The following is a 23838-nucleotide window of genomic DNA, read 5'->3' on the forward strand; positions in this document are numbered from 1 at the left end:
TTAATCGCATTTTCCGTATTTAATACGAGGACCAAATTCCTTAAAGAGAAGAAAAAAAAGAAGATCATAACACAAGGAAAGTAGGCATTGTTCTGCATTCTCTTATCTTTAATGGAATCCTAAGGAAGGGAGCTGCCTTTATACCCCTCTCTTCTCCATGCCTGCGTTATCACCACTCCCCTATTCCTCCTCCATGTCGTGATTATTAAAAGTGTTTTGTGAAATTTTTCAACAGAAGATCTTTTATCCCCTAACCCATACCTATTTTGATAACTTCCCATTCAACATAGCAATGCCAGGTTTTTCTACCAAAAAGTAAAAAATAATCACAGCAATAATACGATATATAATTCACAGAGTTCACCCTCTCTGCTCAAATTCTAAGTTTACACGCCCATCGGATACAGTCTATTCTCCTTACTCTAATATTTATGTTTTCTCAAACAATGATTCCTGTGTAAATTGTCTATTCTCTTTTGCATTGTTTTCTTTAAGAAACCTTTAACTTTCTCTTCCTTTGAGAGACTTCCCACCCTGACACTTATATCAAACTCATCTTTTTTATTTATTTATTTTATCCTCACCCGAGGACATTTTTCCTTTTTTTGGTTCAGATAGAGTGGGAGGGAGAGAGAGAGAGAGAAACATCGATGTGAAAGGGTCACATAGAGTGGTTGCCACCCCCACGACCCTACCAGGGCTGGGGACAAACTGCAACCAAGGTATGTGCCCTTAGCGGGACCCGAACCCGGGTCTCTCTGGACCTCAGGCTGATGCCCTAACTGCTGAGCCAAACCAGCCAGGGCAAGCTCATCTTTAATATATATACATACTTAGGTGGATCAGGGGTTATAAACTTAATTTTTATAGGAGCCAAGCTGGTGACATAAATAAGTGAAGAGGGCCCCCTTCACCACAGTAGGGGGAGGTGGGTCTCTAGCTACCTGGAAAGCTTGGACTCCATTCAGATGGGCAGCTACTATGAAGCAACTGTATTAATTCTAACAGGCACAATCTTAGCTTACTATTAGTATGAGGTTGATTTTTCCAAATAAATTGTTAATCTCTATTTTCAGGTAAAGTCTTTATTTTGAAATACTGTCAACCAACCCCAAATTACTAAACTACTGTTTTGCTTGAATAAAACTACTGCGTCTGTTATGAATTTTCCTGTGCATGTATATTTTTGCTAAATAAGACCACAGACTTCTGAAGGGTCGGGTATCTGTTTCACACAACTCTCCATCTTTCTGGTAGCTATTCTCACAGCCCTACACTGACTATTTGGGGGGGGGGGCCTGGAAGGATAGTGACACTGATTCTGTATCAATTCTGGCCAAGACTTGTACACTTCAGTTTTCTTTCCTCAAAGGATTTACACTGTTCATAAATGGTGGGTATCTCTCCGGATCGTGAGTCCAATTTGCCAGGGTTTTTCTTTAAAACACTGGCAAAAGCTGGGACAAAGGAATTGCTCCCCTCCTTCCGTCACTCATTCATCTGTCTCCAAAACCTGTGCTAGAAACTTGGTTCATTCACATTGTTCAGTTCCCAGTCTTTCCCTGGAAAGGACATTTCGATCATCCTCTGAGGTAGTACTTGCTCTGGAGATGAGCAAAATTGTCTTTATTGGACTCACTTCTACGCCCATTTCCTTCCGTACTCAGCAGTAGTCCTCATGGGATGGGACAGGGTGCTGGAAGCCCAGGTGGATTCTTCTCAAAGGAGGACGTGCCCAGAAGAGTGAACCTAGCAGACTTGGGATGCTCAAATTAGTTCCAGGGAAATCTCTGAAAATTCCTTGGAGTATCATGCCTCATAAGAGTGCCTTTGTAATCCAGGGTCACAGGCCACGCCAGATAGTTCATGCTCAGGTGAATGCCTGTGGTCCTGGGCCACTCTGTATCAGTCCGACCTCCTCTTGTGGGGGGTTGAAGGGAGGCTGGAGACTAAGTAGTTGTCAGTCATGTGGGTGCCTCATGCCGCAGGGACTGGCCCCCGGTACATAAGCCAGATACCAAGGCTTTGGTGAGCTTCCCAGGTGGGCAGTGCTCCCGACCTGTCGTCACAAACCACAGCTGGGAGGCTGAGGCACTGCTGTGAGTCCATGGGAGAGGACAACGCGATGGTTGTACCTGTCCTCGCCCAGACTCTATCCTGGAGCTTTCTGCCTCTGCTGATTTTAAGCTGCTTCCTTTCACTGTAGTGAGCCATTACCATGTGTACAACAGCTTCTCTGAGTTCTGAGAGTCCTCCCAGTAAATCATCAGACCTGCGGGAGGGCGTGGGGACTCCTGACACAGAAGATCTCATAGGTCACAGGGAGTGACTGACAAGACACAAGGCTGTTTTATAAAAACAATTTCTAGTGGAGTTGAAGTAAATCACAAGGAATATTATTAATTTTTAATCTAAATTTTCTATTGAATATGTTGGAAGTCAACAAGATATTACTAAAAGTCATCTGTCAACTTTTACCACATGAGTTTGGTACTCATATGTACATTAACTCTGGTGTCTATGTCTCAATGTGAATCTATTTAAATATACCCAACAACAATCACAGGTGTTACTCATAGGTATGTCAATGTGAGTCGTTACAGATAATTTGAGTCCTCTTTAAAAACTGGATTTCTGTTCATTGCTTGAATGTATCTACTGAAATCCTTACACAATTTAACGAAAAACATCATGTATAATTTTCTTTCCTGTTTTAATGAATCAACTTTGAATGTTCACAACATGTTTTTAAAAAAGAAATCCCTATATATATAGTCTGAAATCTTTTGTGAATAACAGAGGCAACTGAAATCAGTCAAAGTAACAATTTTACATTATGGTCTTTTCATAGATCGACGTGATATGCCTTCTTTTTGACTTGCAGGGGAATTTGTCCATTCTCTCCACATACAGGAACGTTAAGCATTCTACCCCCAAACACCAGTCTGATCTTGGTGCCCTACTCTAACTGTCCATGGCTCTTCATTGCTTATATGATGGGTTATTCCTGATGGTGAAACTTGAATGTGGAGAAATGTAGCATTTAATTTTGTACAACTGAAATCGACGTGTCTGTGAACATGCAAATTCTACTGATGATGGACTAAAAGCATCTCGGGGACCTGGGACCTGAGGGCTGGATGTGGAGAATGAAGTGAAGTGTGGATCCCTAGGAAAAGGGTGAAGAGAAGGGAAAGGACGTAAGTTAGTAGGACCTTGGATATGCTTAGCACTGAAGTCAAACTTTTCAGTGTCTTTAGAGATGGTAACTTAAAAAATAAATACAAGTAAGAAAAAAAACTGCCTGCACTCTCTAGCCAAAGAAGATTCAGAGGTTCTGGCTATTAATTACCTTCCCTGGGGCTCCATTTTTCTTTTTTTTTGTCTTCAAGAGCTTAAGAAATCCTTTGCTCACCAGCATAATTTTAGCTTTTCCACATAGAAAAGGCACACGCATTAAATAGGAAGGGTTCCTGATTCCTGCAGGAAAATGATGGCTGACTATATCAGATCTCTTTGAGTATCTTCCAAAAGAAAATACAGACCAGGCCAGGAAGCATGTAAGGTAGCACATCGCCTATGACTGCCTGCAGCACAGCTGCAAGAGGGAAAAGATTTGCCACTTTGCATTCCATGTAATGGGGGAAGTACACCTCCAGTGCCAGCAGCATTAGAACAAAGGATAGAAAATTAGAAAGATGGCTGATAACTTGAAGAACACTATTAACCACCCTGACATAATGAAACTTTATCAAATACCACAACTACTTCTGCACTTACGTATTAGGTAAACTTTTCCTATTCCTGTCATGAAGTACAACTAAAACACACATAAAATAAACATAAGAAGGTAGAGAAAAGACAGATTGGCTAGGGACCCAGAGACTTGAAGAAGAACATAGTGCTGAGTTCCCTGGGGTTTCATTTTATCCCAGACTTGGAGTTGAAAAAGATGGGAACACCTATAGGCATAAACAAAACAAACAAACAAAACCAACCCAACAATACCTTCCTTCTTTAGCCAAAGGACCAGAAAAGGAGCACAAATGACATGTGGCCTCCAGACTATGTATCCAAGAACCTATTGCTTCCACCAGCCCATTTTGCAGCCAGTTTTCTCGTGGGGTCTGTTTCACAGATGGTGAGAAGCATAGGCCAACCAGGGGTAGTTGGACCCTCTATGAGGCCCTAGTGTGTTATCCACATACTACAGTGAACATCATGGACTCCTAGTCTTGTGGAGGCTTACAATTTTAAATTGTTGGGGTTCAGACTGAGTGGAGCTGGCAAAATAGACAGCAGATGAAATGTCTCAACATCTCGAGGTTTCCCTTTGCCTTCACTATGTTTCCTGACAAAGGGCTCTAATAAGATCATATAGTCTCACCTTGTAACATCAAGATTAAGGGATGGTGTAGTCATTCCCCTGAATGGAGATCCTCAGGGAGGGAGAGGAACATGCAGCTCTTAGTGGAACACCGGGTTACTATCTTGGTGTGGAGTGGTTGTCATTGTTGCTGTTGTTTTCTAACCACCTTGTCCTTTTGTGATTCAGGTATTAATGCTATACCATTTTGATGTCCTGCTTTGGGAAAAAATGGAAACAGATATTTCAACAGCTGTACCGCTTTTATAAGCAGATAATTATCTCCCTACACCTGTTGGGTTGGTAGGGCAATAGAGCCAAAGCCGTCTCCTCTCATTGAACATTAGGACACAGCCCTGGCCAGTGTGGCTCAGTTAGGGGGAGAGTCGTCCCACCAAAAGGCAGTGGGTTCGACTGCGGGACAGGGCACATACCGAGGTTGTTGTCCGGGCATATGCAGGAGGCAACCAGTCGCTGTTTCTGTCTCACATCAATGTCTCTCTCTGTCTCCCAAATCAATAAAAATAAATTAGAACACAGCTGAATATGCTGGTTTTATTTTTCCACAGAAGAAAGGTAAGAGTGCAAAGAGCTAGAAAGTGTATGTTTCTGGCAAGGAAGAGAAGCAGGGCTGGACATGCAGTATTTCCAAAAGGAGCTTCACTCATCTCATTGTAACTGACTGAAGGTGCATGAAATTTTACTTAGTAAAGAGGTGCCTTAAATTACTGCATAAGTACGGGGCTAAATATTTCATGTATATACATTTTGAGTAAATTAAACTTTTAACTACACAGAGAAAGTTTTGATATTTAAGTCAAACATTAATTGTTTTTAATAAATAACCATATCGCTATTATTTCTTTTATGTAAATTCAGCTATATGTTTATTAACATTTTCACAGTCAAAATTATATTTCTAAAAACACAAAATAGGAACAAAAAACCTCATATAATAAATGTGATTTTTTCTGTGTTATTCTGTGTTTTAAATACCTTTATGCCATTTTGTATCTCCCAGGGTCATATTCCAACAATAAGCATCCATAATCTGCATGAGAAAAAGATTGTAGAAATCAACAAAAGTAATATATGGATAACTAACTTAAACATAAAAATAAATTCCAGCCAAGTACCATTTGTTATTCAAAGATTCAGATCCTGAGGTTTGTTCACTTTTAATTTAAAAAGGAAGATTAGCCCTGGCCTGTGTGGCTCAGTTGGTTGGGCATCTTCTGCTGCCCCCAAAGGCTGCCAGTTTGATTCCTGGTCAGAAAACTTGTCCAGCTAGATCCCCAGAAGGGACATGGAGGAGACAGCCAATCAATGCTTTACACTCACGTTGATTTTTTTCTCTCTCTCCCTTTCTTGCTCTCTAAAAATCACTAAAAAATAGTTTAGACAAAAGGAAAATTAGCAGGAGTTTGAAAGGACTAAAGATAATGTAGCACCGAACTCAGAGTTTCCTTTGTAACAATGAAAAATGCTAAAGTAGACTTGTGTGAATCTATATACTTGATCTTGATGACCTTGCTACTTACTAACATTTCCTGTGCTATTATGTCTCCCAGGCTTTGGGAGCTACTGGTCTGAACCAGATGGGCACGTGGATTGAGTACTAGTGCCCTCCAAACAACCTCCAGAATGGCAGAGTTCACAATTTTCTTCATATTGTTTTACAGTGATCACTGAGGGGAGCATACATCTCAGTAAAATCCCAGTCTAACTCCATATTGTTGTCCCAGCATAATCATTAATCACATTCCTTTTGACAGTGCATTGTGTCCTGATGTGGGACAGTTCACCATGTAGTCACCAGGCTGATCACCCACCTGTCCATCATTACCCGAGCACCTGCTCTGGACCCTGCTCTGTGATGTTGACCAGAAATACAAAGGTGAGTAGGATAGTTCCCAGCCCCCAAAGAACTCAGCAATAAAGATCTGCGCGTGGAGGACAAGGGAACCACTTTATGACGACAAAAGTGGTGAGAGTCACACCAGGTCTGTGCCATATGCTGTTGGGATCACAGGGAAGGAGGCAGGTGATCCAGGGAGCACCGCAGGTGCCTCAGCGAAAAGGGCAACAGGATCCTCTGATCAGTGACTGAGAACAATGAATCAGCTCCAGAGACAGGCAGGTCTCTCCCTCTTAAAACACTGTATGAATTTGAGTTTCTAGGTGTTCAGGGAAATGTGTGGTAAGAATTAAATTGGGAAAACACAAAGAGTTTCCAACACATATTTCCTCAGGGGCTCTGAGAAAAGCTGCTGCCAGGTGAATCTTGTTTCATGTAGAGACAGGTAACATGTTTGCAGAGGAAGAATCTTCTCCACAAATTACTAGTATTAAAACATATATCAGATCCTATGACTTCTTGCTTAAAACCCTTCATGGGTTGATCACTGATCTCAGCATAAAATCCACACTCCTTCCCATGGCCCACGAGCTCTGCCTTCATCTGCACCCACCTCCTGCTGTCCTCGCACCAGCCCACTGCGCTCTGGCCACCCTGAAAAATGCCAACTTTGATCCCACCTGAGCTCCTTTCTTGAGCTCTTCTGTCCCCTCTGCTGGACACGCTCCCCCCAGTACTTTAAAAGTCAAACTTATGTGCAGGGAAAACCCACCTGAGAATGACACCAGCACAGAGGGGCAGAGAAGAGCCAAGAGGTCAGAAAGGTGATTCCTGCCGAGGTCACCGAGCACCCAGGCAATCGGCTGCACGAGGATGAATCTCTTCACATGAGGTAGCTTGGCAGTTGGGGTGAGGGGAGGGGTAGGGTCTCACCCTGATTTTGCGTCCCACAGGATGCACAGCCCCAGTTCTCTGCAGGGGATGGAAAACAGAGTATCCAGTCAATACACCTTTCTGGATCATCAAGTTCATTACAGAATTAAAGAGAAAAGTCCCTTTAATAAGAAGCCCCACAAACATGGGAGCAAAGGAGAGCAGTGGAGGGGACAAGGGCCCCCAGAAAAACAGTCCAGTCTCTGCAGTTTCACTCAGGCAGGGGCCTAGGGGTTCACTCACAGGAAGGACAGTTTCTCCTCTTGACCTCCAGGGGACTCCAGGCCGTCCCAAACTCGACACAAGCTTCTGACAATCTTAAAGACGCTGCAACTCAGCACAAGCTTCTAACGACTGTAGAGATGCTGGAACTCAGCACATGCTTCCGACGACCGTGCAGATGCTAGAACTCAGCACATGCTTCTGACGACCGACCATGCAGATGCTGGAAGTCCTCCTACTATAAATCCTGAGGAGGAAATGCCTCTCCAGTCTGCACAACTCTTCTCCGCTGAACCAAGTCCTCCCATGTTGCAAAACAGCGTGTTTCTTCACTGCTATTACCTGGATGGAAAGAGTCTCTGGAACATCTTCTGACCATGTGGTTGGCCTCCCTAGACGCTGGCATCTTCAGGGTTGACCTTCTCAGCATCTTTGGACTATGGCCCTGCCTAGGCCATCCACAACTTGAAAACTTATGCCGGCTTGATTTTATTTCTTTTGAGATGGTTGTTTGTGGATGGCCTAAAGCAGGCGCATTTACAAAACAACTGGACGACCCTCCTAGCCAACCCCTGCCAGCTCGAGCTGTGGCCAGGGGAAGAGGCTGGGACCTCAAGGTGCCCAGCTCGGAGGGCCTTTTCATGGGTTGCTACATCAGCTCCACCGCTTCTGGTGGGGCAGCTGCTGCTGTGGGAGGTGTGCGCATCCCCAGGGCCATGCTGGAGGGCTGGGCGGGGAGTGGCAGTTGTGGACTCTGCGCCAAGTTGGGGAGAGGTGGTCTTCTTTGCGTCGCCACTGGGTGGGAGAGTGGGCATCTTTACTTCCGGGCTTGCTGGGTGACGGGCAGGGTCTTGATAATTTTGGTTTGATGAATGAATCTCTTCACATGAGGAAGCATTGCAGTTGGGGTAAGGGGAGGGGCAGGGTCTCACCCTAATTTTGCGGCCTTTCATTTTGGCCTTGGTCGAATCTAGTATCCTGTATGTCCCCATTATATTATTAAATTTTCTTTCTCTGACAGAGTGTTCGATGTCCTTTGGGTCAAAGCCGAGCTTTTTCATAGTGTCTGTTACCTGGGGGTCCAGGTCACCCCAGGGTGGCTCGATGTATGGCGTCAGTTGTTCCTTCTCACCCATGTTGACCCACGGGTCCTCCATGATCTCGTCCATCGTTGGTCTTTTACTGGGGTCGACGGTCATTAATTTTCTCAACAGTACATGACATTCCGGAGACACAAAGTATGTTACAAAGAAGTTCCCACTCGCAATTTGTTTCTTTATGTCTCCAAAGGTTCTTCCCATAAATGGCAGCCCCCTGGTCAGCATCCTGTATAGAGTTACCCCCAGGCTCCAAACATCGACCTTAGGGCCATAATAGGGTTGGAGCTGCACGACCTCTGGCGCCATATAGGCAATGGAGCCGCAGAAGGTGGTCAGGTTTTCTTCTGTATATTCTACACACAGCCCGAAGTCTGCTAACCTGATGTTAAGTTCATCATCCAAAAGGATATTTTCGGGTTTTATGTCCCTGTGCACGAAGCCCCTCTGGTGGCAGTACTGGACCGCAGATGTCAATTGCCGGAATATGGGTCGGGCTTCTTCCTCCGTCATGCGGCCGTTGTTCTTCAGGTAATCATATAAGTTACCTCCGCTGCTGTACTGCATGAAGACATATAGTTCGTTCTCTGTGGCAATCACTTCGAATAGTTGTGTTATATTCGGGTGATTTAAGCTCTTGAGACTACGAACTTCTCTTGACTCTTCAGAGGAGCCCTGCCTTGCAATCACTTTTACGGCAACCTCTGTTCCTGTTGGTACGTGGTGGGCCAACCTCACTGGGGCATGGGTACCCTGGCCAATGGTGCCGCGGAGGATATAGTCACCAACACGGTGCTCCTTGTTGTCAGAGAGAGCCGCAAAGTTATCACACATGGTGACTAAAATAAAAAACTAAAATAAAAAAGAAAACAAAATAAAAATAACTAAAAGAAAAAGAACTAAAAGAAGAAAGAAAAAGAACAAAATGAAAGGAAAAAAGAAAGAAAGAAAGAAAGAAAGAAAGAAAGAAAGAAAGAAAGAAAGAAAGAAAAAAAGGAGAAAGAAAGAAAGAAAGAGAGAAAGAAAGAAAGAACAAACAAAAATAGTAAGACAACAAAAAATAAAATAACAGAAAAAAACCACAAGAAATAAAAGAAAGAAAAACCTGAAAAAGAAAAAGAAATTAAAAAGAAAACAAACAACCAGAACGCCAAAGTCCAAAACGCAAGCTCACTAATCGAAGTCCAACGGGTTGCCAAAGGTCAGTACACTAGTTCACGTCCAACAATTCACAATTCACAATTCACCACAGATCCGCCCACTACTCCAACGCCACAACTCTCCACAGATCAGCTTCCAGAGCAAGGGCCTTATATAGGATGGTTTGCCAGTCCCTCACAATGGTGCCTTATGATGTCAGAGCAAGACATGGACCAGCTCTGGCTGGGGATAAACCACAGTGGTTTTCTCACTTTTGGTCTCATGGCCCTTTTACTCTGAAAAAATTAAAAGGAGCCACAAAGAGCTTTTTTCTTTATGTGGAATATTAAAGATTCATATTTACTTTCTTAGAAATAAAAATGTACTTGATCAAAAAAAATATATATATATAAAAATGAGCCTGACTTATTCTCATGATCCAGGTCTCAGTTCAGATATCACCTGCCTGGAGAGGGCTTCCCTGATCCATCCACTCCTACACACCTCACCCAGCTCATCACATTTGTCGTCCTCATGGCACTGACCACAGAGCAGTTGATTCTTGTTTACTGTTTGTCCTTCCCATGGGGGGGTGGCTGTAATGTTCCCTGTGTCTAGTACAGAGTGGCAACAAAACAAGTGTTAATAAATATTTGTTCACTGGATTAACAGAAGAGTTTTGGAGGAACAAAGAAAATATGGCTAACTGTTTAATCAAACTGGCTTATTAAAAAATCTTAGGTATTGGACCGAAAAATGGCGGCGGAGTGAACGGAGCTACACAGACCGTCTCCCAGAACCAAACTGGAATTACAACTATAACACAGACAAATAGACGGGAAAAACCAACAGAAAAGCAGCCTGGAGGACCATACAACAAGGGACACTGACTCCATCCCGGTAGGCTTGCGAAGGCGCGAGACAGGGGCTGGGAGCCCACGGTCGGCAGCTCGGCAGCAGCCTCAGCTGGGAGCAGCGCCCTCGGGTCACACTCCCAGGCGGCTCCACAGCGCAGCCGGGACAGAGGCTGAAACAGCCACAGCCACTCACCTTGGGCTCCGACAGAGGGAGGGCGGACTGGACTGGAGCTGTGTCGGGACACTCGGGGTTTGGAGGGCTCTCGGAGCTTTGGCTGAGTGCAGCCACTCAGGACTGTGGCCACATTGCTCCTTCCCAGGGCTCTGGGGAGAGGCAGCAGCCCCTCCCTCGGAGATCCAACCCCACCCTGTGGGCCATTGGAGTGCTAATTGAGGATCACTAACAACCAGCATCTGCCCCACCCTCCTGAAAGCCCCTTGGCTGAGCACCAGAGGGAGTTTTTCAATCAACTGACAACCCAAAACTCATCAATTAACCTAGACTGCTAGCCTCCAGGCAAAAAGCTAGAGGATAACAGTACGTTTCCTGGGCTGGCAACTTTAACCAGGAAAGTAAGACTTGACAGCGGTGTTAAACGTGGGTCCTCCCTCGCTCATCTAAACACAGGAGAGGGAGCCACAAACAGCAGAACACCAACACCCACAGGGAGAACTTGACAGGCTCCAAAGCCCACAGTGATAGCTAAAATGGTGAAACACAGAAACAGAAGCCAAATGAAAGAGCAAGCCACCTCCACCGAAGATGAGATCAATGCGGAGCAATTAGGCATGTTAACAGAGCTAGAATTCAGAGCCATGATCTTGAGGAAGCTGAACAGCATGAGTAAGGACATAGAGACACTGAAAATAAGCCAAATGGAAATTAAAAACCAACAAGAAGAGATAAAAAATGACATATCTGAAATGAAAAACACATTGGAAGGTTTAAAAAGCAGAGTAGGGGAAGCTGAGGACCGGATCAGTGAATTAGAAGACAGGGTAGAAAAAATCAACCAATCAGAAAAACAAAAGGAAAAAACTATTAAAAAACAGGAAGACAGCTTAAGAGAACTATGGGACAACTGGAAACGTAATAATATTCGCATCATAGGAGTCCCCGAAGAAGAAGAAAAGGAGCAAGGGATAGAGAATATATTAAAAAAAATAGTGAGAGAAAACTTCCCTAATTTGGTGAAGGAAGAAGGCATTCAAGTTCAAGAAGCACAGAGAGTCCCAAGTAAGAAGAACCCAAACAGGCCCACACCAAGACACATAGTAATTAAAATGCCACAAATTAAAGACAAAAAGAGAACCCTAAAAGCAGCAAGAGATAAGCAACAGGTTACCTACAAAGGGAACCCCATAAGGCTCTCAGCTGACTTCTCACAAGAAACACTACAGGCCAGAAGGGAATGGCATGAAGTAATCAAAGTCATGAAAAACAAGAATCTGAATCCAAGACTACTCTACCCAGCAAGGCTATCATTCAAAATAGAAGATCAAATAAAGAGCTTCCCAGACAAAAAAAAGCTAAGGGAATACATTAGCACCAAACCAGCACTGCAAGAAATGTTAAAAGGACTGCTGTAATTAGCAGTAGAAATGGGAAGAAAAATAGAACCACACTAAACAAAAATGGCAATAAATAAGTACATATCAATAATCACCTTAAATGTAAATGGATTGAATGCTCCCATAAAGAGATACAGAGTAGCTGATTGGATAAGAAAGCATGACTCATCTATATGTTGTTTACAAGAGACCCACCTCTCAACAAAAGACTCACATAGGTTGAAAGTGAAGGGATGGAAAAAAATTTTCCAAGCAAATGGAAAGCAAAAAAAAGCTGGGGTAGCAATTCTCGTATCTGATAAAATAGATTTCAAAATGAAGACCATAACTAGAGACAAAGACGGCCACTACATAATATTGAAAGGATCTATCCAACAGGAAGATATAACCTTGATAAACATATATGCACCCAATATAGGAGCACCAAAATATATTAAAAATCTTCTGGAGGACTTCCAAGGAGAAATCGACAACAATACAATCATAGCAGGGGACTTCAACACCCCGTTGACAGCACTGGATAGATCCTCTAGGCAAAAAATTAGCAAGGAAACAGAGACTCTAAATGAAGCACTAGACCAAATGGACTTAATAGATATCTACAGAGAATTACACCCCAAAACTACAGAATACACATTCTTCTCAAGTGCACATGGGACATTCTCAAAGATAGACCACATGATAGGACACAAACTAAATCTCTACAAGTTCAAGAAGATTGAAATCATATCAAGCATCTTCTCAGATCACAATGGCATGAAACTAGAAATCAATTGCAACAAGAACATGCAAAGACATTTCAACACATGGAGGCTAAACAGCATGTTATTAAACAATGAATGGGTCACCGAGGAGATCAAGGAAGAAATCAAAAACTTCCTGGAAACCAATGAAAATGAACACACAACAACACAAAATCTATGGGATGCAGCGAAAGCAGTTCTGAGAGGGAAGTTCATAGCACTACAGGCCTACCTCAAAAAACAAGAAAAATTTCTAATTGACTGTCTAACCTCACAACTTAAAGAATTAGAAAGCAAACAAAAAGAAAACCCCAGAGCAAGTAGAAGGAAGGAAATAGTAAAGATCAGAGCAGAAATAAATGACATAGAGACCAAAAAAACAATTCAAAGGATCAATGAAACAAAGAGCTGGTTTTTCAAAAAGATAAACAAGATTGATGGACCCTTAGCTAGACTCACCAAGAAACAAAGAGAGAGAACCCAAATACACAAAATCAGAAATGAAAGAGGAGAAGTAACAACCAACACCACGGAAATACAAAAGATCGTTAACAACTACTATGAACAACTATATGGCAACAAATTCGACAATCTCAGCGAAATGGACAAATTTTTAGAAACACACAGTCTCCCAAAACTATTCCCGGAAGAGATAGAAAACTTGAACAGACCAATAACAACTAAGGAAATTGAAGAGGTAATCAAGACTCTCCCAGCAAACAAAAGCCCAGGCCCAGATGGTTTCACGGGGGAGTTTTACCGAACATTCAAAAAAGAACTAACACCCATTCTCCTCAAACTATTTCAAAAAATTCAAGAAGAAGGAAGACTTCCAAACACGTTCTATGAGGCCAGCATAATTCTAATTCCAAAACCAGAAAAAGACACTACGAAGAAAGAAAACTACAGGCCAATATCCCTGATGAACATAGACGCCAAAATCCTGAACAAAATACTAGCAAATCGGATCCAGAAATACATCAAAAAAATTATTCACCATGACCAAGTGGGATTCATTCCAGGGATGCAAGGCTGGTACAATATTCGCAAATCAATAAACGTGATACACCACATAAACAAAATGAAGAATAAAAACCACATGATCATATCAATAGATGCTGAAAAAGCCTTCGACAAAATCCAGCATCCATTTCTGATAAAAACGCTCAGCAATGTAGGAATAGAGGGATCATATCTCGACATAATAAAGGCCATATATGAAAGACCTACAGCCAACATCATACTCAATGGACAGAAACTAAAAACATTTCCATTAAGAACAGGAACAAGACAGGGATGTCCGCTTTCGCCACTCTTATTTAACATTGTACTGGAAGTCTTAGCCACAGCAATCAGACATGAAGAAAAAATAAAAGGGATCCAAATTGGAAAGGAGGAAGTGAAACTGTCATTATTTGCAGATGACATGATATTGTACATAGAAAACCCTAAAGACTCCATCAAAAATCTATTAGACTTAATAAATGAATTTGGCAAAGTAGCAGGATACAAAATTAACGTCAAGAAATCGATGGCATTCTTGTACATCAATGATGAACTCACAGAAAGAGAAACTGAAAAAACAATCCCATTTACCATCGCTCCAAAAAAATTACGATACCTAGGAATAAACTTAACCAAAGAAGTAAAGGGCCTATTTGCAGAAAACTACAGGTCATTGAAAAAAGAAATAGAGGAAGATATAAAAAAGTGGAAGCACATACCCTGTTCATGGATTGGAAGAATTAACATCATTAAAATGTCCATACTACCCAAAGCAATCTATAGATTCAATGCAATCCCCATCAAAATACCAACGACATATTTCATAGAACTAGAACAAATACTTCAAAAGTTCATATGGAACCAAAAAAGACCCCGAATAGCCACAGCAATCTTGAAAAAGAAGAACAAAGTTGGAGGGATCACAATACGAGATATCAGGTTATACTACAAAGCGACTGTAACCAAAACAGCCTGGTACTGGCACAAGAACAGGCATATAGACCAGTGGAACAGAACTGAAAACCCAGAAATGGACCCAAGGCAATACGCTCAATTAATATTTGACAAAGGTGGCAAGAGCATACAGTGGAGTAAAGACAGCCTCTTTAATAAATGGTGTTGGGAAAATTGGACAGCTACATGCAAAAAAATGAAACTCGACCATCAACTTACACCATACACAAAAATAAACTCAAAATGGATAAAAGACTTAAATGTGACCCGTGAATCCATAAAAATTCTAGAAGAAAATGTAGGCAACAAAATTTCGGACATCATACGGAGCAGAATTTTCACTGATACATCACCTAAGGCAACAGAAATAAAGGAGAAAATGAACACATGGGACTACATCAAACTCAAAAGCTTCTGCACAGCAAAAGAAACAATCATCAAAATGGAAAGGCAACCTACTGTATGGGAGAACATCATTGCCAATGATGTATCAGATAAGGAGTTAATTTCCAATATATACAGAGTGCTCATACAACTCCACAAAAGGAAGACAAAGAACCCAATTAAAAAATGGGCAGAGGAGCTGAATAGACACCTCTCCAAACAGGACATACAAATGGCCAAGAGACATATGAAGAAATGCTCAACATCACTAATCATCAGAGAGATGCAAATTAAAACAACAATGAGGTATCACCTCACACCTGTCAGAATGGCCGCCATCAACAAATCATCAAACAACAAGTGTTGGCGAGGGTGTGGAGAAAAGGGGACTCTAATACACTGCTGGTGGGAATGCAGACTGGTGCAGCCGCTATGGAAAACAATATGGTGCTACCTCAAAAAATTAAAAATTGAACTTCCATTTGACCCAGTGATCCCACTGCTGGGAATATACCCTAAGAAGCCTGAAACACCAATCAGGAAGAATATATGTACCCCCATGTTCATAGCAGCACTATTTACAACAGCTAAGATATGGAAACAGCCCAAGTGTCCACCAGTAGACGAATGGATCAAAAAGCTGTGGTACATATACACAATGAAATACTATGCAGCGGTAAGAAAGAAAGATCTCTTATCCTTTGAGACGACATGGAGGGACCTGGAAAGTATTATCCTAAGTGAAAGAAGCCAAGCAGAAAAAGACAAATACCACATGATCTCACTTATATACGGAATATAATGAACATAACAGTCTGAGGAATACAGTAGACCCAGACACATGGAAGTAGGGCACAGACTGACATCCCTCAGAAGAGGGGATGGGGGGTGGGGGGGTGGGAAGAGATAAACCACAGAACTTATATGCATGTATGCATGACCAATGGACATGGACAACTAAGCCGGGGACAGGGTGGAGGGGGTGGGGGTGGGGGGTGCCAATGGGGTAAAAAGGTAAAATATCTGTAACAAAAAAATAAATAAATAAATAAATTCAAAAAAAAAAAAATCAGAGTATTATACAATGAAAAAGTGGATTTTACTCCATGTAGAGATGATAAATTAAAGACATTTAAAAAAAAAAAAAAATCTTAAACCCTGGCCAGTTTGGCTCAGCAGTCAGAGCATCGGCCTACAGTCTAGAGAGACCTGGGTTTCGTTCCTACTCAGGGCACGTACCTTGGTTGCAGTTTGGCCTTGGCCTTGTCTGGGGTTGTGTGGGTGGCAACCATTAGATGTGTCTCCCTCACGTCAATGTTTCTCTCTTTCTCTCCCCATCCTGCTCTATCTGAAGGTAAATGCAAAAATGTCCTTGAATGAGGATATAAAAAAAAAAATCTTAAAAAAGTCATGTTCTTTTTTTTAAAACTCATCTTTATTGTTGAATGTGTTACAGATACCCCCCACCTTTTTCCCCATTGACACCCTACTCCCCATACCCAACCCCCTCCAGCCTTCCCCACACTATTGTTGGTGTCCATTGTTTATGCATATATGCATAGAAGTTCTTTGGTTTATCTGATCTTTCCCTTTGAGTTTCATCAGTCTGTTATGAGGAGCCAGTGAGACAATCAGAGACGCACAGCCGCACTGTAAATGAGAGGAGATCTTTATTCACTGGCGGGTTGCAGGGGGCACAGGTCTCCCAAACCAGCAACCCCAAACATTTCTGCAGTCAGCTTATAAAGACTAAAACCACACCCTCTTGGCTTGGCCTTGATGCTGTTAAGGTGCAACTATACAGGTAGGGGGCATGTCGCAGAGGTCAGGGCAAACATTAATCTCTTTATTTTTATGTTTTTTTCTGGGTTTCCCAAGGCCATCATTAATCCCTTTATCTTTATGTTTCCTCTGGGTTTCAGTTTCTGGTGTTTAGATAGAGTCAGGGTGTGTACCTGTAGCAACTGCTGCTCGGAATGGAGCTACGTAAATTAAGTAGTCTAGTTCATTCCCCACTGGTTTTATGTATATGAGTCAAATGGTGGACTCGTCTTCATTGGGGAGAAAACTGTATTGACACTGACTACTAGTAATTTGACCGAATTAATTCTGTTCTGTGTAATCTTGATAAGGCAATTGACAAGGCAGGGCCTGAGTGTCAGGGATAAGAATAGGAGGGCGAGGGGACCCGCCACTGCAGAAAGGAGGGTGGCCTGCCAAAGGGACCGATTCAGCAGTTTTTGGGAACCAATGATCAGATTGTCTCTTATTTTCCCTTTCCTCAATGTTCTTTCTAACTAGGGATATTAACTCTGTCCCTGTCACTCCCTTCACTACATCCCAGACTGTCACCCCACTACCAGGGACAAGCTCTCCCTCTCTTACTCAGTGTCCCACTTTTTCCTCTACATCTACCTACCTTATTTCATATGCTCATCCCTCCCTTCTAGGAACCTGAGAGCTTGCTCAAAACATCTGCTGTCTACACATCCCCCACCTTTCCTTCTCCTTCTTCCTACTCAGACCCACACATACCTGCTTATCCCTCCGCCTTCTCCCTTTCCCTGTGACCTTACTAGACACTGCCTGCCTCTTCCTCACCCCTCAGTCCGTGAGCCCTGTCCCCATAGCCTCCTATTCCTTGGAATCCTTACTAATGTTCTGTTCTCTCCTTGGTATATGGGGATAACATCCTTAAATAGAAACATGGATCTATAGTGAACTGCACTTGTTCCGGTTCCCTTGTAGTCACCTTGGCAAGGACTTCCCCTGTGATTCCGTTCCTAAGTTCCCAATCTCATTTGGGTTTTGGCTTATGGGGGTTTCCATTTATACAGAGTAAAAGCAATGTGAAGATTCTGATACCCATGAGAGTCTTATCATTAGGAGGTGTGGAGAAGCCTGGACCGTCCACTTTGCTTTTTCCGCCTTCAGCCGGGATTGGTGCAGCCAGGACGGGATGCTGTTGACCTTGACAGCCATCGGTATAGTCAGGATGACAGTGTATGGTCCCTTCTAGGCCGGAGTTAGTCCCTGGGTAGTGAATTTCTTTACCCACACCAACTTCCCGGGCTGGAAGTGGTGTAGAGAATCTGAGTTGGGCACTGGCAGGGCATCACAGACGTGCTTATGAACAACCTTCTGGGCAAACTTCAGAGCCTGCAAGAACTTGAGTAAGGAACAGTTGTGAATTTTAGCCTTCCATCGTCTCTGAGCTTGGGAAAAATGGAAGGAGGTCCACTATACATAATTTGGTACAGGGAGAATCCCTCCAGGTATGGGGTACATCTTGCCCATGGGAGGACAAGCGGGACCAGAGTGGTCCAGTTTTCACTGGTTTCTAAATTAAATTTGGTCCAGGTTTTCTTTAATGTTCTGTTCATGTGCTGTACCTGCCCTGAGCTTTGGGGTTGGTAGGTACAATATAGTTTCTAATTAATATTCAGGACCTTGGCTATGTCCTGTGATATTCTTGCTGCAAAGGGGGCGGGGGGTGGGGGGGCATTGTTTGTGTCTAGCGTCATAGGTAACCCGAATCTAGAAATCAATTCTTGGAGTAATTTTTTGACTCTGACAGTGGCTGATTCTGTTTTGGTAGGGTGAGCCTCAACCTACCCAGGGAAAGTGTCTAAGTAAACAAGGAGGTATTTATATCTTGATGCTGGGGGCTTAACTTTTGTAAAATCTACTTCCTAATGTTCCTCTGGCAGGGCTCCCTGAGCCCCGATTCCCAGGGGAGCTTTTCTACCCTGCTTATTATTAACCTGGGCACAGGTTGTGCACCTGGACACAGTACCATCTACTGTACTGCCTAAATTGAGCATGAAGTACCTGCCTCTCAGGAGTTCAGTAAGTTTGGTGTAACCCAAGTGGGTAGTCTGGTGCAGCTGGTTGACCAAAGTCCGACGTAGAGCCTCTGGGACCGACAACCTCCCATCAGGCAGTGTCCACCATCTGTTGATTTCTTTTGTGGCTTGTTTCTGCTTGGCTAAGTCATTTTCTGACCCAGCGTAAGTAGGAGTTGAAGGCAAACTTGGGTTTGGCATGGCTACTATTATCTGGAGAGGCCCCACTGGATTTAGGGCTGCCTCTCGAGCTTCCTAGTTCACTGATCGGTTTCTCCATGCCTCTATGGAATCCCCTTTTTGGTGTCCTTTGCAATGCACTATCATTACTGCTTTTGGCAGCCAGATGGCTTTGAGTAAGGTCAGAATTTCCTCCTTATTTTTGATGTCCTTTTCCAGCCAAGGTTAAAAGCCCCTGTGCTCAGTAGATGGCGCTATGCACATGCGCTGTGGCAAATGCATACCTACTATCCATATAATCAGTGGTTCTCAGCCTTCCTAATGCCATGACCCTTTCCTACAGTTCTTCATGTTGTGGTGACTCCCAACCATAAAATTATTTTTGTTGCTACTTCATAAGTATCATTTTGCTACTGTTATGAATCGCCATCGGAAATATGTGGGGTTTTTTTAATCCTCAACAGAGGACATTTTTTCACTTTGTTCAGATAGAGTGAGAGGGAGAAAGAGGAAGAGAGAGAGGGAGAAACATCGACGTAAAAGGGACACATTGAGTGGCTGCCACCGGAATGACCCAACAAGGGCCGGGGACAAACTGCAACTGAGGTACATGCCCTTAGCGGGAACCGAACCCGGGTATCTCCGGACCACAGGCCAATGCTCTAACTGCGGAGCCAAACTGGCCAGGGCAGAAATATGTGTTTTCTGATGGTCTTAGGTGACCCTTGTGAAAGAGTTGTTCGACTCCCAAAGGGGTTGCGACCCACAGGTTGAGAACCGCTGGTATAGATGGTTATTGATTTATCCTTTCCCCAGCATAGGGCCTGGATCAGAGCTATGAGTTCAGCCCATTGGGCTGAAGTTCCCCTATGTAATGACTAAGACCAAATGACATGGTCCAGAGTTACCACTGCTGCCCAGCATACCTTATTTCTTCTTGGACATATCTGCTCTGTTTGTGAACAATACCTCATCTGATGATGGCAGTGGGACATCCTTGAGGTCTGGGCGGGCTGTCTGCATTGTGTTGATTCCTCCAAGCGGTCGAGGAGAGTTTCCTTTGTGTCATTGTCGAGGGGCAGGCTGTCAGGATTGATGGCCAACGTCTTATGGAACTTGATGAGGGGCTAGGCTGGACAGGCTGGAGTGTCCGTGGTCAGCAATTGAATAATTACTAGAGCTTGGTGGCTAGCTCATCCTGGAGGGTTGTTTTCTGCCCAGACTGCGGGAAATAGATGCTGCAGTTCCTCCAGGCAGGTGGAAGGCTCCTGGTTGGCAGTGGGTGCAGCAGTAAGAGATACTCTTCCGAGAGAGGGCAAGTTAGGAGGATATGAGAGGGGGAAGGCAGGATGGGGTCCTGGCTTCCTGGATCCACAGTGAGGTGTGCTTCTTTCCCCTCCAATGATATTGTTGCCTGCAGTTTTTGGAGAAGAACATGTACGAGTAGGGGGCATGGGCACTCCGGCATGACAAGAAATGAATGAGTCACAGTATTTTCCCCAAGGTCTATGGTCCTCTTTGAAGTCCAGGGGTAAAGGGCCGACTGTCCAGTGGCCCCTTGCACAGACATTTTTTGGAGCTTAGGGGCTCCATTGGCTCAGTCAGGACTGAGTAGGCTGCACCAGTATCTACTAGGAAACTAACCAGTTTGTTCCCTACTTGTATTGCTACCCTGGGCTCCTGAACGCTTAGTTGGAAGGGGCCCTGGCTCCGTCATTCTTCTAAGTTAAGGATGGCTTTTTACTGTGTTCCTCTACTATTTCTATCAACCGTCCTCTCTTAACCCTTTCATCTAGCTGCACCTTACCTTTTCTTCACTTACTCTGACCTTCTTTCTTGTTGCACGACCCTTTCAGCTACTTATAGACCTTCCTTCTTCCCCCGATCCTTTTGTTCCCTGTACTAGCTTCTTACTACTTCTGGCTACTTCCTAAGACCCCCTTTCCTCCAAACCTGACTTTTCCCTCGTCTTTCCTATCTGGCCGATTGGGCACTCTTGCATTCAATGTCCTTCTTTCTTGCAGTAGGCACATTGGTTCTTTCCTAACTCGGACCCAGGCCTGTCATCCTGACCCTTCCTCACGTTTCCCTTCTTAGGGTGATCCCTTTCTGTGGGCCCTGTTCCTCTTAAGGCTGCTACTACTACCTGTGCTGTTCTTTTGTCTGGTTTATCCCCAGGGGTGTCCCTATCATTATATACCTTCTGAGCTATTTCAAGCAATTGGGAGCGATTCATTCCTTTGAAACCTTCTAGTTTTTGGAGACTTTTTTCTAATATCTTGGGCTGACTGAGTAACAAAGGCCATGCTTACTGTCTACTGGTTTTCTGCAGTGTCCAGGGCTATTGGAGTGTACACAAGGTACACTTCACAAAGTCGCTCCAGAAAGGCAGCAGGAGATTCTGGCAGGTCCTGAATGACTTCTGACACCTTAGACAGATTAGTAGGCTTTCTAGCAGCTGTTTTTAATCCCTTTAATGAGTACTAGTAGAAAGTGTCCAATAAATGTTTTCCTGCAGTAGTATTGGCGTCCCATCTGGGCCTGAAGGTAGAAAACATGCCATAGATTTCATCCCTATTTTCCTCTAAGGATCCTCCACCACGGCCCCAAACTCTCTTTCTGGCCTCTCGTTTAATTCTATCCCTCTCTTCTGAAGCTAAGAGGGTTTCTAAAAGTTGCTGGCAGTCATCCCCATTTGGCTGATGGGTATGAAAGATTGTTTCTAGGAGGCTGATGAAGGCCTGTGGCTTTTCTGAGAAGGGGGGAGGGTTCGAGCTCTCTAGTTCTAAAGATCACTTGTGGAGAATGGGACATAGACTATGAATGGCCGCCCCTCCCCCATCCTTATCCACTAGGGGAGCTTCCCTCAGAGACAGGATAGCCTTCCCTGGAGGAGTGCCCTCCCAACCCCCCCACACACTCAGAGCCCGCTCTGGGTACGGGGTGGGGAGAAGGGGTCCCTTCCCTTCCTTGTCTCCATCCGCCATGCCTAGGCACCTTCCTTCTCATTTTTTTTTTTTTTTTTTAATCCTCACCCGAGGACATTTTTCAACATTTTGTTGAGATAGAGTGGGAGGAAGAGAGAGAGAGAAACATCGATGTGAAAGGGACACATCAAGTGACTGCCACCCACACGACCCAACCAGGGCCGGGGACAAACTGCAACCGAGGTACGTGCCCTTAGCGGGAACCGAACCCGGGTATCTCCAGACCGCAAGCCAGCGCTCTAACCTCTGAGCCAAACCGGCCAGGGCAGGCTTAATTATTTTTATTTCCCCACTTTGTAAAGACAGATTCTTTTATTTTAGTTACGCATTTAGTCATTCACTTAAAAAAAACTTCACAGAGCACTACAGAACTTTAAATGGTCAGAAGTAAAATTCAGCTCTTTAAATTTTAAGGTTTGGTTTACCGAAGCAATCAAAGACCTGACATGTCGAGTGCATGTTTACTCTCCCCTCATAGTTTCCTGGTATAAGCAAACCAACGGTACAGAAAAGAAAACTTTTGTGCATTTGACAGAGAGAGAGAAACCCACAGTTCAATTATGGATGCGTGTACTTACACTTAAATGAATCCATTCCAACCTTAGTTTGAGCATACATAGCATTTATTTTTCAAGACTCCTTTTCTATGAACCTTCTGCAACATACACAAACTTCCTGAAACTTTCATAAACCATTTCTTTTGTTCTATCTTTTTCCTGTTTTATTGTAGAACATTCTTTCTTTAGGATAAGATTACTTTTTTTTCCTTCACTAAAAATATGTTTCCATTACTTGTAAGTTCTTTTACCAAACACACATCTTATCCTCATTATCCTGCATTATCCTCATGCAGTCATTTCAATCACTCTAACAACTGAATCGGGCTTTATCACAAGTGTCTGGATCGTCATCTGAGGCATCTCGTGCCCTTCTAGCCTTGCAAAATGCTAGACTCCAAATTTACTACCCTGGTTTCCCATCGGGTTTGTTAGGTCCAGAGTTGGTAAGTAGTGGGCAACTGCATGTCCTGAATTACACCAACATCTTCAAGCTAGTTTTTATTTACTAAAGATTAATCCTAGCCCTGGCTGGTTTTGCTCAGCAGTTAGAGCATCCGACCATGGACCAAGGGATGACAGGGTCAGTTCTGGTTAAGGGCACATACCTGGGTTGCAGGTTCAATCCCCAGTTGGGGTCATACGGGAGGCAACAAATCGATGTGTCTCTCTCACATTGATGTGTTTCTCTCTCTCTCTCTTTTCCCTCCCACTCTCTCTTTTAAAAAACATCAGTGGAAAAATATTCTGGAATGAGGATTAACAACAAAGAGATTAATCCTAGCCCTGGCCAGTTTGGCTCAGCGGTTAGAGCGTCTGCCTGCGGTCCAGAGAGACCCGGGTTCGGTTCCCGCTAAGGGCATGTACTTCGGTTGCAGTTTGTCCCCAGCCCTGGTTGGTCGTGCGGGTGGCAGCCACTCGATGTGTCCCTTCACATCGATGTTTCTCTCTCTCTCTCCCTTGCTCTCTCTCCCTCCCACTCTATCTGTAAAAAAAAAAAAAAAAAAGATTAATCCTAGATCAAATTGCACTTTAAAAATGAGTTAGCTTCTGTCATTTCTCCAATTTGTATAAGCTCACTTGTTTTAAGCCAAATGAATAGAGCCCTTTTACAATCTAAATTTGAGTTTACAAATCA

The sequence above is a fragment of the Molossus molossus genome, unplaced genomic scaffold, assembly GCF_014108415.1.
Source record: "Molossus molossus isolate mMolMol1 unplaced genomic scaffold, mMolMol1.p scaffold_m16_p_4, whole genome shotgun sequence".
In the NCBI taxonomy this organism is placed as follows: Eukaryota; Metazoa; Chordata; class Mammalia; order Chiroptera; family Molossidae; genus Molossus; species Molossus molossus.